Consider the following 15,000-nt stretch of genomic DNA (forward strand, 5'->3'; position numbering starts at 1 on the left):
TCAACGAACCTGCCGCCCCCGCCCCCCCCCCCCCCCCTACACCTTTCCGTACAACAACGTGTAACCTAACCTAACCTAACCTAACCTATGTTGTACCTTAACCTAACCTATGTTGTACCTTAACCTAACCTATGTTGTACCTTAACCTAACCTATGTTGTACCTTAACCTAACCTATGTTGTACCTTAACCTAACCTATGTTGTACCTTAACCTAACCTATGTTGTACCTTAACCTAACCCATGTTGTACCTTAACCTAACCCATGTTGTACCTTAACCTAACCCATGTTGTACCTTAACCTAACCCATGTTGTACCTTAACCTAACCCATGTTGTACCTTAACCTAACCCATGTTGTGCCTCAACCTAACCCATGTTGTGCCTCAACCTAACCCATGTTGTGCCTCAACCTAACCCATGTTGTGCCTCAACCTAACCCATGTTGTGCCTCAACCTAACCCATGTTGTGCCTTAACCTAACCCATGTTGTGCCTTAACCTAACCCATGTTGTGCCTTAACCTAACCCATGTTGTGCCTTAACCTAACCCATGTTGTGCCTTAACCTAACCCATGTTGTGCCTTAACCTAACCCATGTTGTGCCTTAACCTAACCCATGTTGTGCCTTAACCTAACCCATGTTGTCGCCTTAACGTAACCCACGTTGTCGCCTAAACCTGCTCTGTAATTGTTATACGACTCGTTCAATTACTGTAGTGTTGCCCACCCGCAACCCTCGCAATATAGTTCGCTACTCGCACTGCCCGCACCCCTGTGTATCGCTTCATGTTAAACACCTTGCAAGTCTTGCTCACTTTCCACATGCTCCTGCTGTACACTGTAATGTGGATGGCAGCAGGACGTACATGCCGCCCCTCCCCACGTCCCCACCTTGCCCCCTGCCTTCGCAAGCTGGTTGGTGAGAAGTTTGCATGTTCAATGCCCTTCGCATGCGACGTACTCAGGCTACGTTGTGGTGCGGCCTGTGTCAACTGTCCGCTGATGTCGTACGCGTGAACCACAATCTGTACTGCACATTCGTCCTTATGTACTGAATGATACATCGTGGCACATGTGTGACCGCACAACGACTGCGCCCAAAAACGGCGGACCATACAGTGCAAATATTGTGCACGCAGCTACGTGTCGTCTCCCTATGAGAGCTGGATTGCAGTGTGGTACGCCATAGAGACGTGTGGGAGGAACGGACGCCGTGGATGGCGATCAGCATGAGCTGTCTGTTGATGTATTCGGACCTAGTCGTCTCTCCTCACACACCGTGATGGCATGGTGCACCGCGTTCCATATCTGCGACATGCTACAGAGGCCGGTTGACAGTCGTTCGAGCAATGGACATCGCATACGTACGGGGGCCACCTTCCACGTATTGTCTAGGCGTGCACATTTTGTTGCGTGTATGTGGGCAGACGTAGTGTGGCGTGACACCTGACACAGGCATGCAATAATCGTTGAAGTTGCAAATGGCGATGGACGCCTGCGTTTTCTGGTGAAGTTACGCAAATGAACAAATGGTAACCTGTTGTGGTGCGGTTGTTCTCGCTAGGGGTGAATCGGTGATGGCGACGATAGGTTGAGGTACTAACCGGTTGTTCCAGCGATACCCACCATGCCGACGAAACTGAACGGCATCTGGGTGTGAAGCGATACGCGGCGGTGGCTGGGTGGGACCGTCCCCGGCCGGTGAGGGGGCGCCTCCCGGCGTGCTGGCCGCGCGGTGCGTGGGCGCACGCGCTACAGCCGGCTGGTGGGGGCGGCCAGTGGCAGGCGCGCCGGCCGACGGACGCGGCAGGCGTCGCAGCTGCGCGCCGGCGCACCCTGCGCGCGGCGCCGTGCGGCCAAAGTAGGTCCTCGCGGGCCCGGTGCGAAGCGCGGTGGACATCTTCAGTGTGCTGGTCCGATTGAGGACTGTGTGCGTTGAGGATGCGCCGCCGCCCGGCGCTCGGCGCCGCGACGCCGTCTGCTGCTCGGTCGCCCCAGCGGTTCTCGCTGGTGGTTTGTATCGCAGCTGTGCGGATGTGTTGGCGCGTGCGCTGTGCTGGGAGAGTTCGCTTCGGCACCCAAGTGGGGCTTTTGTCCTTCTGTGGCGCTGGCGTTGGAGCTGCCGGTCACCGTAGGTGGCGCGTGTTGTCTCCCGCCGGCAATGCCACGACAGCACGCTCCCGGGCCTCTGTCGGCAGCGGCAAGCTCAGTTGGGAGCACGGGTGGTCGCACCGAAAGCGTCTACTCGCCTAACTCCGGGCGATTGCGCCTCTCTCGAACCCGACCAAGTACTTGGGACGGCGCTGCGCGCCGCCGGGACCTGAGAGGGTTTCGAGGTGTATTGTGCAGGGGAGCTCAGCCTCCTCCTGTTTGCAGAATGATTGAGCGGACGCTTGCGTGTTCGCGCGGGCCCCCGGGACACACTCCCGGGCGGCCGGCTGCTCAGCTCTAGTTGACGCAGCTCCCTGGTTGATCCTGCCAGTAGTCATATGCTTGTCTCAAAGATTAAGCCATGCATGTCTCAGTACAAGCCGCATTAAGGTGAAACCGCGAATGGCTCATTAAATCAGTTATGGTTCCTTAGATCGTACCCACGTTACTTGGATAACTGTGGTAATTCTAGAGCTAATACATGCAAACAGAGTCCCGACCAGAGATGGAAGGGACGCTTTTATTAGATCAAAACCAATCGGTCGGCTCGTCCGGTCCGTTTGCCTTGGTGACTCTGAATAACTTTGGGCTGATCGCACGGTCCTCGTACCGGCGACGCATCTTTCAAATGTCTGCCTTATCAACTGTCGATGGTAGGTTCTGCGCCTACCATGGTTGTAACGGGTAACGGGGAATCAGGGTTCGATTCCGGAGAGGGAGCCTGAGAAACGGCTACCACATCCAAGGAAGGCAGCAGGCGCGCAAATTACCCACTCCCGGCACGGGGAGGTAGTGACGAAAAATAACGATACGGGACTCATCCGAGGCCCCGTAATCGGAATGAGTACACTTTAAATCCTTTAACGAGTATCTATTGGAGGGCAAGTCTGGTGCCAGCAGCCGCGGTAATTCCAGCTCCAATAGCGTATATTAAAGTTGTTGCGGTTAAAAAGCTCGTAGTTGGATTTGTGTCCCACGCTGTTGGTTCACCGCCCGTCGGTGTTTAACTGGCATGTATCGTGGGACGTCCTGCCGGTGGGGCGAGCTGAAGGCGTGCGACCGCCTCGTGCGTGCTCGTGCGTCCCGAGGCGGACCCCGTTGAAATCCTACCAGGGTGCTCTTTATTGAGTGTCTCGGTGGGCCGGCACGTTTACTTTGAACAAATTAGAGTGCTTAAAGCAGGCAAGCCCGCCTGAATACTGTGTGCATGGAATAATGGAATAGGACCTCGGTTCTATTTTGTTGGTTTTCGGAACCCGAGGTAATGATTAATAGGGACAGGCGGGGGCATTCGTATTGCGACGTTAGAGGTGAAATTCTTGGATCGTCGCAAGACGAACAGAAGCGAAAGCATTTGCCAAGTATGTTTTCATTAATCAAGAACGAAAGTTAGAGGTTCGAAGGCGATCAGATACCGCCCTAGTTCTAACCATAAACGATGCCAGCCAGCGATCCGCCGCAGTTCCTCCGATGACTCGGCGGGCAGCCTCCGGGAAACCAAAGCTTTTGGGTTCCGGGGGAAGTATGGTTGCAAAGCTGAAACTTAAAGGAATTGACGGAAGGGCACCACCAGGAGTGGAGCCTGCGGCTTAATTTGACTCAACACGGGAAACCTCACCAGGCCCGGACACCGGAAGGATTGACAGATTGATAGCTCTTTCTTGATTCGGTGGGTGGTGGTGCATGGCCGTTCTTAGTTGGTGGAGCGATTTGTCTGGTTAATTCCGATAACGAACGAGACTCTAGCCTGCTAACTAGTCGCGTGACATCCTTCGTGCTGTCAGCGATTACTTTTCTTCTTAGAGGGACAGGCGGCTTCTAGCCGCACGAGATTGAGCAATAACAGGTCTGTGATGCCCTTAGATGTTCTGGGCCGCACGCGCGCTACACTGAAGGAATCAGCGTGTCTTCCTAGGCCGAAAGGTCGGGGTAACCCGCTGAACCTCCTTCGTGCTAGGGATTGGGGCTTGCAATTGTTCCCCATGAACGAGGAATTCCCAGTAAGCGCGAGTCATAAGCTCGCGTTGATTACGTCCCTGCCCTTTGTACACACCGCCCGTCGCTACTACCGATTGAATGATTTAGTGAGGTCTTCGGACTGGTACGCGGCATTGACTCTGTCGTTGCCGATGCTACCGGAAAGATGACCAAACTTGATCATTTAGAGGAAGTAAAAGTCGTAACAAGGTTTCCGTAGGTGAACCTGCGGAAGGATCATTACCGACTAGACTGCATGTCTTTCGATGTGCGTGTCGTGTCGCGCAACACGCTACCTGTACGGCTCGCCGTAGCCGTGCGCCGCGTGCGGAACCACGCGTGCCTCTCAAAACTAGCGGCAATGTTGTGTGGTACGAGCGCTGAAGCGCTGGAGCGGCTGGCCTGCGGCACCTGGCGCCTGGCGCCGGTTTTGAATGACTTTCGCCCGAGTGCCTGTCCGCTCCGGTGTGGAGCCGTACGACGCCCGTCGGCCGTGAGGCCGTTGGACACAGAACGCTGGAACAGGGGCCGCCACACGCCTCACTCCCGCCTATGCGACCGTCTCGAAAGAGACGGCGGAAACTGAGAAAAGATCACCCAGGACGGTGGATCACTCGGCTCGTGGGTCGATGAAGAACGCAGCAAATTGCGCGTCGACATGTGAACTGCAGGACACATGAACATCGACGTTTCGAACGCACATTGCGGTCCATGGATTCCGTTCCCGGGCCACGTCTGGCTGAGGGTCGGCTACGTATACTGAAGCGCGCGGCGTTTGCCCCGCTTCGCAGACCTGGGAGTGTCGCGGCCGCCTGTGGGGCCGGCCGCGTCTCCTCAAACGTGCGATGCGCGCCCGTCGCCTGGCGGTTCGCATACCGGTACTTTCTCGGTAGCGTGCACAGCCGGCTGGCGGTGTGGCGTGCGACACCTCGTACAACGACCTCAGAGCAGGCGAGACTACCCGCTGAATTTAAGCATATTACTAAGCGGAGGAAAAGAAACTAACAAGGATTCCCCCAGTAGCGGCGAGCGAACAGGGAAGAGTCCAGCACCGAACCCCGCAGGCTGCCGCCTGTCGTGGCATGTGGTGTTTGGGAGGGTCCACTACCCCGACGCCTCGCGCCGAGCCCAAGTCCAACTTGAATGAGGCCACGGCCCGTAGAGGGTGCCAGGCCCGTAGCGGCCGGTGCGAGCGTCGGCGGGACCTCTCCTTCGAGTCGGGTTGCTTGAGAGTGCAGCTCCAAGTGGGTGGTAAACTCCATCTGAGACTAAATATGACCACGAGACCGATAGCGAACAAGTACCGTGAGGGAAAGTTGAAAAGAACTTTGAAGAGAGAGTTCAAAAGTACGTGAAACCGTTCTGGGGTAAACGTGAGAAGTCCGAAAGGTCGAACGGGTGAGATTCACGCCCATCCGGCCACTGGCCTCCGCCCTCGGCAGATGGGGCCGGCCGCCCGCGCGGAGCAATCCGCGGCGGGGTCGTGTCCGGTTGCCTTTCCACTCGCCGCGGGGTGGGGCCGTTCCGGTGTGCGGTGGGCCGCACTTCTCCCCTAGTAGGACGTCGCGACCCGCTGGGTGCCGGCCTACGGCCCGGGTGCGCAGCCTGTCCTTCCGCGGGCCTCGGTTCGCGTCTGTTGGGCAGAGCCCCGGTGTCCTGGCTGGCTGCCCGGCGGTATATCTGGAGGAGTCGATTCGCCCCTTTGGGCGCTCGGGCTCCCGGCAAGCGCGCGCGGTTCTTCCCGGATGACGGACCTACCTGGCCCGGTCCCGGACCCGCGCCGCTGTTGGCTCGGGATGCTCTCGGGCGGAATAATCGCTCCCGTCAGCGGCGCTTCAGCTTTGGACAATTTCACGACCCGTCTTGAAACACGGACCAAGGAGTCTAACATGTGCGCGAGTCATTGGGCTGTACGAAACCTAAAGGCGTAATGAAAGTGAAGGTCTCGCCTTGCGCGGGCCGAGGGAGGATGGGGCTTCCCCGCCCTTCACGGGGCGGCGGCCTCCGCACTCCCGGGGCGTCTCGTCCTCATTGCGAGGTGAGGCGCACCTAGAGCGTACACGTTGGGACCCGAAAGATGGTGAACTATGCCTGGCCAGGACGAAGTCAGGGGAAACCCTGATGGAGGTCCGTAGCGATTCTGACGTGCAAATCGATCGTCGGAGCTGGGTATAGGGGCGAAAGACTAATCGAACCATCTAGTAGCTGGTTCCCTCCGAAGTTTCCCTCAGGATAGCTGGTGCTCGTACGAGTCTCATCCGGTAAAGCGAATGATTAGAGGCCTTGGGGCCGAAACGACCTCAACCTATTCTCAAACTTTAAATGGGTGAGATCTCCGGCTTGCTTGATATGCTGAAGCCGCGAGCAAACGACTCGGATCGGAGTGCCAAGTGGGCCACTTTTGGTAAGCAGAACTGGCGCTGTGGGATGAACCAAACGCCGAGTTAAGGCGCCCGAATCGACGCTCATGGGAAACCATGAAAGGCGTTGGTTGCTTAAGACAGCAGGACGGTGGCCATGGAAGTCGGAATCCGCTAAGGAGTGTGTAACAACTCACCTGCCGAAGCAACTAGCCCTGAAAATGGATGGCGCTGAAGCGTCGTGCCTATACTCGGCCGTCAGTCTGGCAGTCATGGCCGGTCCTTGCGGCCGGCCGCGAAGCCCTGACGAGTAGGAGGGTCGCGGCGGTGGGCGCAGAAGGGTCTGGGCGTGAGCCTGCCTGGAGCCGCCGTCGGTGCAGATCTTGGTGGTAGTAGCAAATACTCCAGCGAGGCCCTGGAGGGCTGACGCGGAGAAGGGTTTCGTGTGAACAGCCGTTGCACACGAGTCAGTCGATCCTAAGCCCTAGGAGAAATCCGATGTTGATGGGGGCCGTCATAGCATGATGCGCTTTGTGCTGGCCCCCGTTGGGCGAAAGGGAATCCGGTTCCTATTCCGGAACCCGGCAGCGGAACCGATACAAGTCGGGCCCCTCTTTTAGAGATGCTCGTCGGGGTAACCCAAAAGGACCCGGAGACGCCGTCGGGAGATCGGGGAAGAGTTTTCTTTTCTGCATGAGCGTTCGAGTTCCCTGGAATCCTCTAGCAGGGAGATAGGGTTTGGAACGCGAAGAGCACCGCAGTTGCGGCGGTGTCCCGATCTTCCCCTCGGACCTTGAAAATCCGGGAGAGGGCCACGTGGAGGTGTCGCTCCGGTTCGTACCCATATCCGCAGCAGGTCTCCAAGGTGAAGAGCCTCTAGTCGATAGAATAATGTAGGTAAGGGAAGTCGGCAAATTGGATCCGTAACTTCGGGATAAGGATTGGCTCTGAGGATCGGGGCGTGTCGGGCTTGGTCGGGAAGTGGGTCAGCGCTAACGTGCCGGGCCTGGGCGAGGTGAGTGCCGTAGGGGTGCCGGTAAGTGCGGGCGTTTAGCGCGGGCGTGGTCTGCTCTCGCCGTTGGTCGGCCTCGTGCTGGCCGGCGGTGCAGGATGCGCGCGCCTGCGCGGCGTTCGCGCCCCGGTGCTTCAACCTGCGTGCAGGATCCGAGCTCGGTCCCGTGCCTTGGCCTCCCACGGATCTTCCTTGCTGCGAGGCCGCGTCCGCCTTAGCGTGCTCCTCCGGGGGCGCGCGGGTGCGCGGATTCTCTTCGGCCGCCATTCAACGATCAACTCAGAACTGGCACGGACTGGGGGAATCCGACTGTCTAATTAAAACAAAGCATTGCGATGGCCCTAGCGGGTGTTGACGCAATGTGATTTCTGCCCAGTGCTCTGAATGTCAACGTGAAGAAATTCAAGCAAGCGCGGGTAAACGGCGGGAGTAACTATGACTCTCTCGTCGTCAGCCAGGACATCAGGCCAACATAGCTGGGTCGAGGACACCAGTCGCTTCCTGTCTGGCCGTGACTACGTCGCGTGCATCCGCACGCGCATTAACGCTATACCATCCAAGGCGCGCAGGAGTCGCGGCCGAGACAGGGAGAAGATGTGTCGCGCAAGATGCAACGCCGTCGAGACCGCGAACCACGTCGTCCAGGGCTGCGGGCTGACCAGCCGAGCCCGGGTCCGACGACACGACGCGGTTGTGAAATACGTCGCGCGCGGGCTGGCTCAACGAGGGTTCGACGTGTCTGTCGAGCCACACCTTCGAACACCAGAGGGAGTCCGCAAGCCCGACGTTGTGGCGTCTAAGGACGGCGTGGTGCATGTCATCGACGCACAAATCGTCGGCGACCATCTTGACACCGACTGGTGTCACCGGCAGAAGGCGGCGAAATACGACGTCCCGTCGGTGCGGCAAGCCGTCGGCGCTCTCCGACCTGCAGCCAGCAGCATACAGTTTAGAACAGTGACCCTGAACTGGAGGGGGACTTGGGCACCTACATCAGCCCGCCAGCTCCTACAACTTGGCTTCCGCAGGCGGGAGTTAAGCACCATCAGCACGCGGGTGCTCTGTGGAACGACATGGATCTTCGGCCTGTTCGAAAATATGACGTCGAACAGGCCGAAGTACAGGGAGGGCGTAGGCTAGTTAGTTGGTTAGATTTAGGTTAGTTTGCCTCGACTCCCGGGGCTTCAATATCGGGAGCAATTCCGTTCTTTATTCATTTCTTGTATGTTTAATTGTTTATACTGTGTTTAATATTAAGGTAAAAGCGGTTACACAACATCGGTAACCGGCGCCCTTGTGAGCTCCTCTCGGGGAGCAAGGCGCAATAGTTTAAGAGTGTGTTATTACCTTGTGTTATTCACTGTATTTGTGAATAAAGACGGCTTTATAGCCAAATGCCTCGTCATCTAATTAGTGACGCGCATGAATGGATTAACGAGATTCCCGCTGTCCCTGAGTGGGGCGGGGACCGCAATGTCCTATCCCGTGGCCTTGACGTGGCCCTGGCGCTCAGTACCCCCACAAGATGGGGCGAAGCTAACACGGGAAGGGCCGTCCATGCATGACGTTAAAAGGCTAGCCCTTAACTGGGTGCAACCCACACTGGTCCGCACTGGCCCACCGTGAATTATCAAAAGCGGTGGGTGAGACATGGTCGGTCATGATCCCCCAGTACGTGTGGAGACCCTCCGGGGAACGTAACTCGGGTTTGAGTGCCGCACCGTCTCGTTGATGTAAAACTCCACATATAAGACCCGGACTGACTCCTTTAACACCTTCCGGGCTGCGTTGATAGGTGTGGGTTGTCGTGTGTCAAGGTAGGACGTAAAACTCCCGTCCTGGCAGGACGTTAAATGCCCCCAACCCAAGCGAAAGCAAAGGGTGCATGGCGCAGGGGAAGCTGCGTTACGGGAGATAAAACAACTGTCTCCCCTGAGTTGAGCGCGGTGGCTGGGCGAGGGTGTGAGGGTAAGTCTCACGACGATCCCGGAACCCTGCAGTCCTGCTGCCGCAGTTCCTCACGTCCTGGACGACGTTAAAAGTCCCCCAACCCAAAGCGAAAGCAAAGGGTGCATGGCGCAGGGGGTGCTGCGTCACAGGGGACACAACACCTGTTCCCAAAACACAGTGCGCCGAACATCTTGCGCACTGATTCCGACGGTCTTGCTCGCCGGGGTGGGATTCCGGCCTGAGCCGTCAAGTGTCCTTCGCCGTGTCTCTGGTTCTCCGAGACATGATCTGCCAAGCCGGGGTGTGGTGACATGTCCCCGGCTAGGTTAGCTGGGTCCAGACCCCTGAAAGTCTGGGTGACCGACCCGGCACCTGAGTAGGGCCGGGTCCTTGGCCATGAGTGGGAGCTCGGCCTAGTAAGGGGCGAAGGACGGAAGGTGAATCCGCCTTCCCGGAGTGCGGGGGGCACTTGCCGGGGAGGGAGGGATGAAAACTGCGATGGCAAGGCCGTCGAAGAGGACGAGTGTGTTGGAAACGGCACGCTCAACCTAGCAGCTCACGTGTGCCCTTGGTCCAGGGGCGGGACCGGTGGGCGAGCTGCCATTAGCCCCCCCCCATGCCAGAGGTGCCGGTCGGGGGTAACAGACGGGCCCCAATTTTTTCACTCTTCTTGGCAAACATGGCAGAACAAACGGAGAGTGAATCGGCGCTTTCGGAGCATGATGCTCTTATTGACGAGAGAAATCCGAATCAGTCAGTTATGGAAAGACATGCCTCCTTCCTCCGATTATTGGATCGGAGTGTCAGGCATGGAAAAATAAATGCCGACCAGATTAGGGCATTGAAAGAGGACATAGCCAATTGGGCTCTTGCCCACGCTAAACTAGAAGGACAGTATGCGGAAGTGAAAGCCGAAAATGAGCGGCTCCGCAATGAACTACAGAAACCGCAAAGGTCGTATGCTGCAGTTGCAGCAGTGACCCAACCTAAAAAGACAGTTCAAGAAACAATAAGACAGAACATAGAGAAAACTGTACCAACCATTTTTGTCAAACCGAAAAAAGGTGAAGACGTTAAGAAGGCTAAAGAGAATTTTGAGAAAAGTATTAATCCGAGAACAGACAAAATTAAAATAAACAATGTCAGAACGACCAAAAACATACTAATAGTTGAATTAGCCTCAACTGAGGACTGTGACAAACTATTAGCAAACAAGAAATTAAATGACTCCTTTGTTTGCGAGAAACCAAAGAAACGAAGACCACTTATGATGATGTACGACGTCCCGACGTACATGTCGCAGGACGACGTCATCAATTGTGCGTATGAACAGAACTTTGAGGAAATCATGACTAAAGAAGAATTTATTGAGAAATTCAAGTTACGTTTTAAAACAGGGCCACGAGATCGGCCTACGGTACATCATGCCGTAGAGGTGGCACCCGATCTCAGGAAAATAATAGTCAAAACAAATAAATTATATATAGGATACACAGCGATTTCAGTTAAAGACTATACAGCACTGGCAAAATGCACAAAGTGCCAGGATTATGGCCATGTGGCCAAGTATTGTAATTTCCAAAACTCAGTCTGTGGAAGATGTGGCGAGGATGGCCATGACAAAAAATCTTGTGATAAACGAGAAACATGCATCCCTTGTAGGTACAGAAAAAGGGTCTGTCACTCCCCAGGAAGGGAGTGCATGACATACAAGTTGTTACTACAAAGATTGATTCAAAGGACTGACTATGGCGACTAGCCGAAAAGTCCAGAAACGGAAGTCACCTAGCAAAGTAGCACGGGATGCAGAAAGATGGAGAAGGTGGAGATCACAATCATCTTTGGATGAAGATGATGAAATTAACGCTTCTTACTTTGTTCCAGTTCCTGCTGTGCAGCCGGAAATGGTAGACTTCTCCTGTCAGGTCGGGTCTTTTCTGGCCGACAGGAGGGGGGTCTCGGCTGTGGCGGCGGAGTCGGGCGGGGCGGCGGACTTCTCCTGCCAGGTCGGGGGCTTCCTGGCCTCAAGGGGGAGGACATCGGCGCCCGGCACCGGTTCGGCTGCTGGACACTCTGCAGAGAAGACATATCAAGCACTAAAAGACTTGCAACTAGACAAAACTGAAATAGGTGGTGGCACAAAAAATACGTCAAAAAACTCTGTAGAACAAGTAGTATTGGAAACTGTAAAAGTAGAAGTAATTGGTGGAGGCAAGGAGAAAGAGAACATAGACTCTGACCTTGTAGATGTAGATTCCTCTGTAAGAAAACGGACTTATAATAATTGTCCCCCTGGGAATACTTACGGTATATGTGAGGAGACATTAAGACTATCACGTTTAGAAGATCCAGCAATCTTGACGGTGGCTCTTAGGCAGCTGGTGAGAACCGGGTATCCCAGAGGAAGAAGGATAACATTCCCTGCTCTGGAGGATGCAGATTGCATCCAGCTTGCCGCAGCAAACATACCTCTTGAGTTCAAACAACTAGAGGAACTCGTATCGAAAGTTTTTGCTCGAAGGGGTAGGGTTTTTGACCTAAAAAAGATATACAATGACATGGTAATGATGTATGGCAGGATCGCTTTTGATCCTGCCCAAACCTGGCCAAATAGTCATTTCCATACAAGGTATCCTGATGCACTTTAGAGTGTTTCAGGTAAATGCAATGAGAAGTCAGTTAGTCTTACATGAATTAAGAAGATTAACAGAGGAACACAAAGTAGACATCTTATTAATACAAGAACCATACTCCGTCTCGGGAAGGATTCCTGGCTTTCCCGTTAACGCACAGGTGATTGCCTCAGGCCAGCAACCAATGACGTCAATTATAATTTTAAGTAATCTAATCAAAACAACTGTAATTACTCAATTATGTACTACACACCTTACGGTTGTAGAAGTCAATTTAAAAGGACACAGTTTGTATTTAATGAGTTTGTATTGCCAGTACAGACATAATATTGATATCTACCTGGGACAATTGCGGACAGCATTAAGAGTCTTACAAGACAAGCATATAATAATATCAACGGATGCAAATGCTAAATCACCGCTCTGGCACAGCCCGGTACAAGACCACAGAGGAATTGAATTAGAAGATTTAATCATGGAACAAAATTTGAATGTTGCGAATCTCCCCGGCAACCCTCCTACCTATAGGAGCCGAGCCGGGGCAGCATCTTTTATTGACATCACACTAACCTCAATGGGTATTGCTAATAAAATTTTGAATTGGAAAACACATGACGCTATAACCACGAGTGACCACAATGTCATTGAATTCGACATATCTGTGGAGGAGGACCGCGTGCCAGCAGAGTGGACAATGCGTTATGACTACGGGAGAGCCAATTGGGACCTTCTGGAGGCGGAGTTCGATCCTCCAGAGCTCGGAATTGAATTTAACGTGGAAGAGGCAGTAGAGGCCCTAACTACCTCTATAAAGACGGCTATCGCCGTAGCGATACCAGTGAAAAGACGTCTCATTCGGAAAGCGACTGCGCCATGGACTCCGGAGCTGTCGCGGCTCAGGCAGTCTATGCGTAGAGCACGCAGGAACTATCAAAGGGCTTTCGCCCAGGCAGAAAGACAATTCCATCTCACCATATATAGAAGACAGAAGAGGGTCTTTAAGGATACCCTAAACCAACATAGACAGCAGAGTTGGGAAGACTTCGTAAAGGAACATCTTACCCTGGACCCTTGGGGCATGCCATACAAAATCGTGAGGGAGAAAATACACTCCCCAATGCAGCTCTCCACAATCAAAAAGGAAGACACTGACGACATGACAATTGACTGGAGACAAACTGCTGAGGAGTTACTTCATGTGCTCCTACCGGACGACCGACCTGACATGGACACTGAGCTGCAGAGGGAGATACGACAGCAAGATCAAATAATATACAACAACAACCTACAAGTCTACCCCTTCTCGCAAGAGGAGGTGGTACAAGCAATAAAATCCTTCGCGAGGCGGAAAGCCCCAGGGCCAGATGGTATACCAGCAGAAGTACTGCAGTGCATAGCACAAAAGTTGGCACCAAGTCTTGCCAAAATTTACAACAGATGTTTGGAAATGCGGAGCTTCCCAACATGCTGGAAAACAGCAGAAGTAGTTATAATAAAAAAGGGACAAGATAAGGACCCTACACTTGCAAAATCCTATAGGCCCATCTGTTTACTTGACGTTTTGGGCAAAACCTTTGAGAAGCTTCTGATGTCTAGACTGTCTAGCCACAGGCTTCTTCGTGGTATGAGTGAATTGCAGTACGGGTTCAGAAAGGGCAAGTCTACATCTGATGCCATAAATAAAGTAGCAAGTACTGTGCACTCATCCACGAGGAAATATGTCCTGGGCATCATGGTGGACATTTCCGGCGCCTTCGACAACCTGTGGTGGCCGGCGCTCTTCTCCCAGTTACGGGAAATGGAGTGCCCGGCGGCACTATATGGTTGCCTGAGGGATTACTGCCGGAAAAGAGTTGCGAAAATCACGGCTCCTGGTGCCGTGATGTTGAAAGACATCTCGAAGGGCTGCCCGCAGGGCTCTGTGTGTGGCCCCGTGTTCTGGGATGTAAACATGGACCCCCTGCTGACAACTTTGAATGGGAACGACACGGTACTGGGAGCAGTGGCGTATGCAGACGATCTTTTCATCATGGTCGAAGGAGATAGTCGTGCTGAAATAGAGAATAAAACAGTACAAGCATCTGAGATCTTAATGCAATGGTGCCAAAAATCAAAACTACAAGTTGCACCACAAAAATCAAATTACATTCTCTTAAAAGGAAAGCTGGCCCGTGATCCAGTCGTGCGGCTGGATAATAGATTAGTTGCGAGATCTAGGTCTGCAAGATACTTGGGCGTCCTCATGGATGAGGCGTGGAGCTATGCTCCGCACATCGACCATGTGGCCACCAAATCCCTCTCAATATTTAACAAACTGATCAGTATTGCTCAAAGACGTTTCCATCTGCCCCCAGGGGCAACCAAAATGTACAACAACTGTATACTGATACCAGTTGTGGGGTATGGTTCCAGCGCGTGGGCGCACAGGCTCACTCAGGTGAAACCAGCACGTGTCATCAGACGAATACAGCGAAATGTAATCATGCGGTGTGTTGGTGCCTTCAGCACCACACCAACGGATGCTTTGTTAGTAATAATGGGACTTCACCCGCTGGATTTAATGATCAGGCAACATGCAGCAATACACTGGATCCAAAAACGGGAACACGAAAAAGTTACAGCACTTATAGGAGAACACATGAACAATATCAGGGATATCAGAGAAAAAATTACAGACATTTGGCAAGAGCAGTGGCAGTCCTCAGACACGGGGAGAAGGGTCTTTGACTTCTTTCCCAGTGTCCGAGAGAGGCTCAAGATGAGACATCTGACTATAACACTGGGAGTGGTACACTTCTTATCCGGGCATGGCCCTTATCCTACATACTTACACAGAATTGGCAGTATGCAGTCACCTGAGTGTGTCTGTGGCGCCCCTGTGGGGACGCCCGAGCACGTGGTACTGGAATGCCCGGAAT

The 15,000-nt window shown here is 53.8% G+C and overlaps 2 non-coding genes across 2 annotated transcripts; both read left to right on the forward strand.

Moving 5' to 3' along the window:
* Positions 1-2,461: 2,461 nt before the first annotated feature.
* Positions 2,462-4,370, forward strand: LOC124731450. Its single transcript, XR_007008278.1, has one exon. It is a non-coding gene; the product is annotated as a small subunit ribosomal RNA (ribosomal RNA).
* Positions 4,371-4,721: 351 nt separating this feature from the next.
* LOC124731447 lies at positions 4,722-4,876 on the forward strand. Its single transcript, XR_007008275.1, has one exon. It is a non-coding gene; the product is annotated as a 5.8S ribosomal RNA (ribosomal RNA).
* The last annotated feature ends 10,124 nt before the right edge of the window (positions 4,877-15,000 follow it).

The sequence above is a fragment of the Schistocerca piceifrons genome, unplaced genomic scaffold, assembly GCF_021461385.2.
Source record: "Schistocerca piceifrons isolate TAMUIC-IGC-003096 unplaced genomic scaffold, iqSchPice1.1 HiC_scaffold_1284, whole genome shotgun sequence".
Classification (NCBI taxonomy): Eukaryota; Metazoa; Arthropoda; class Insecta; order Orthoptera; family Acrididae; genus Schistocerca; species Schistocerca piceifrons.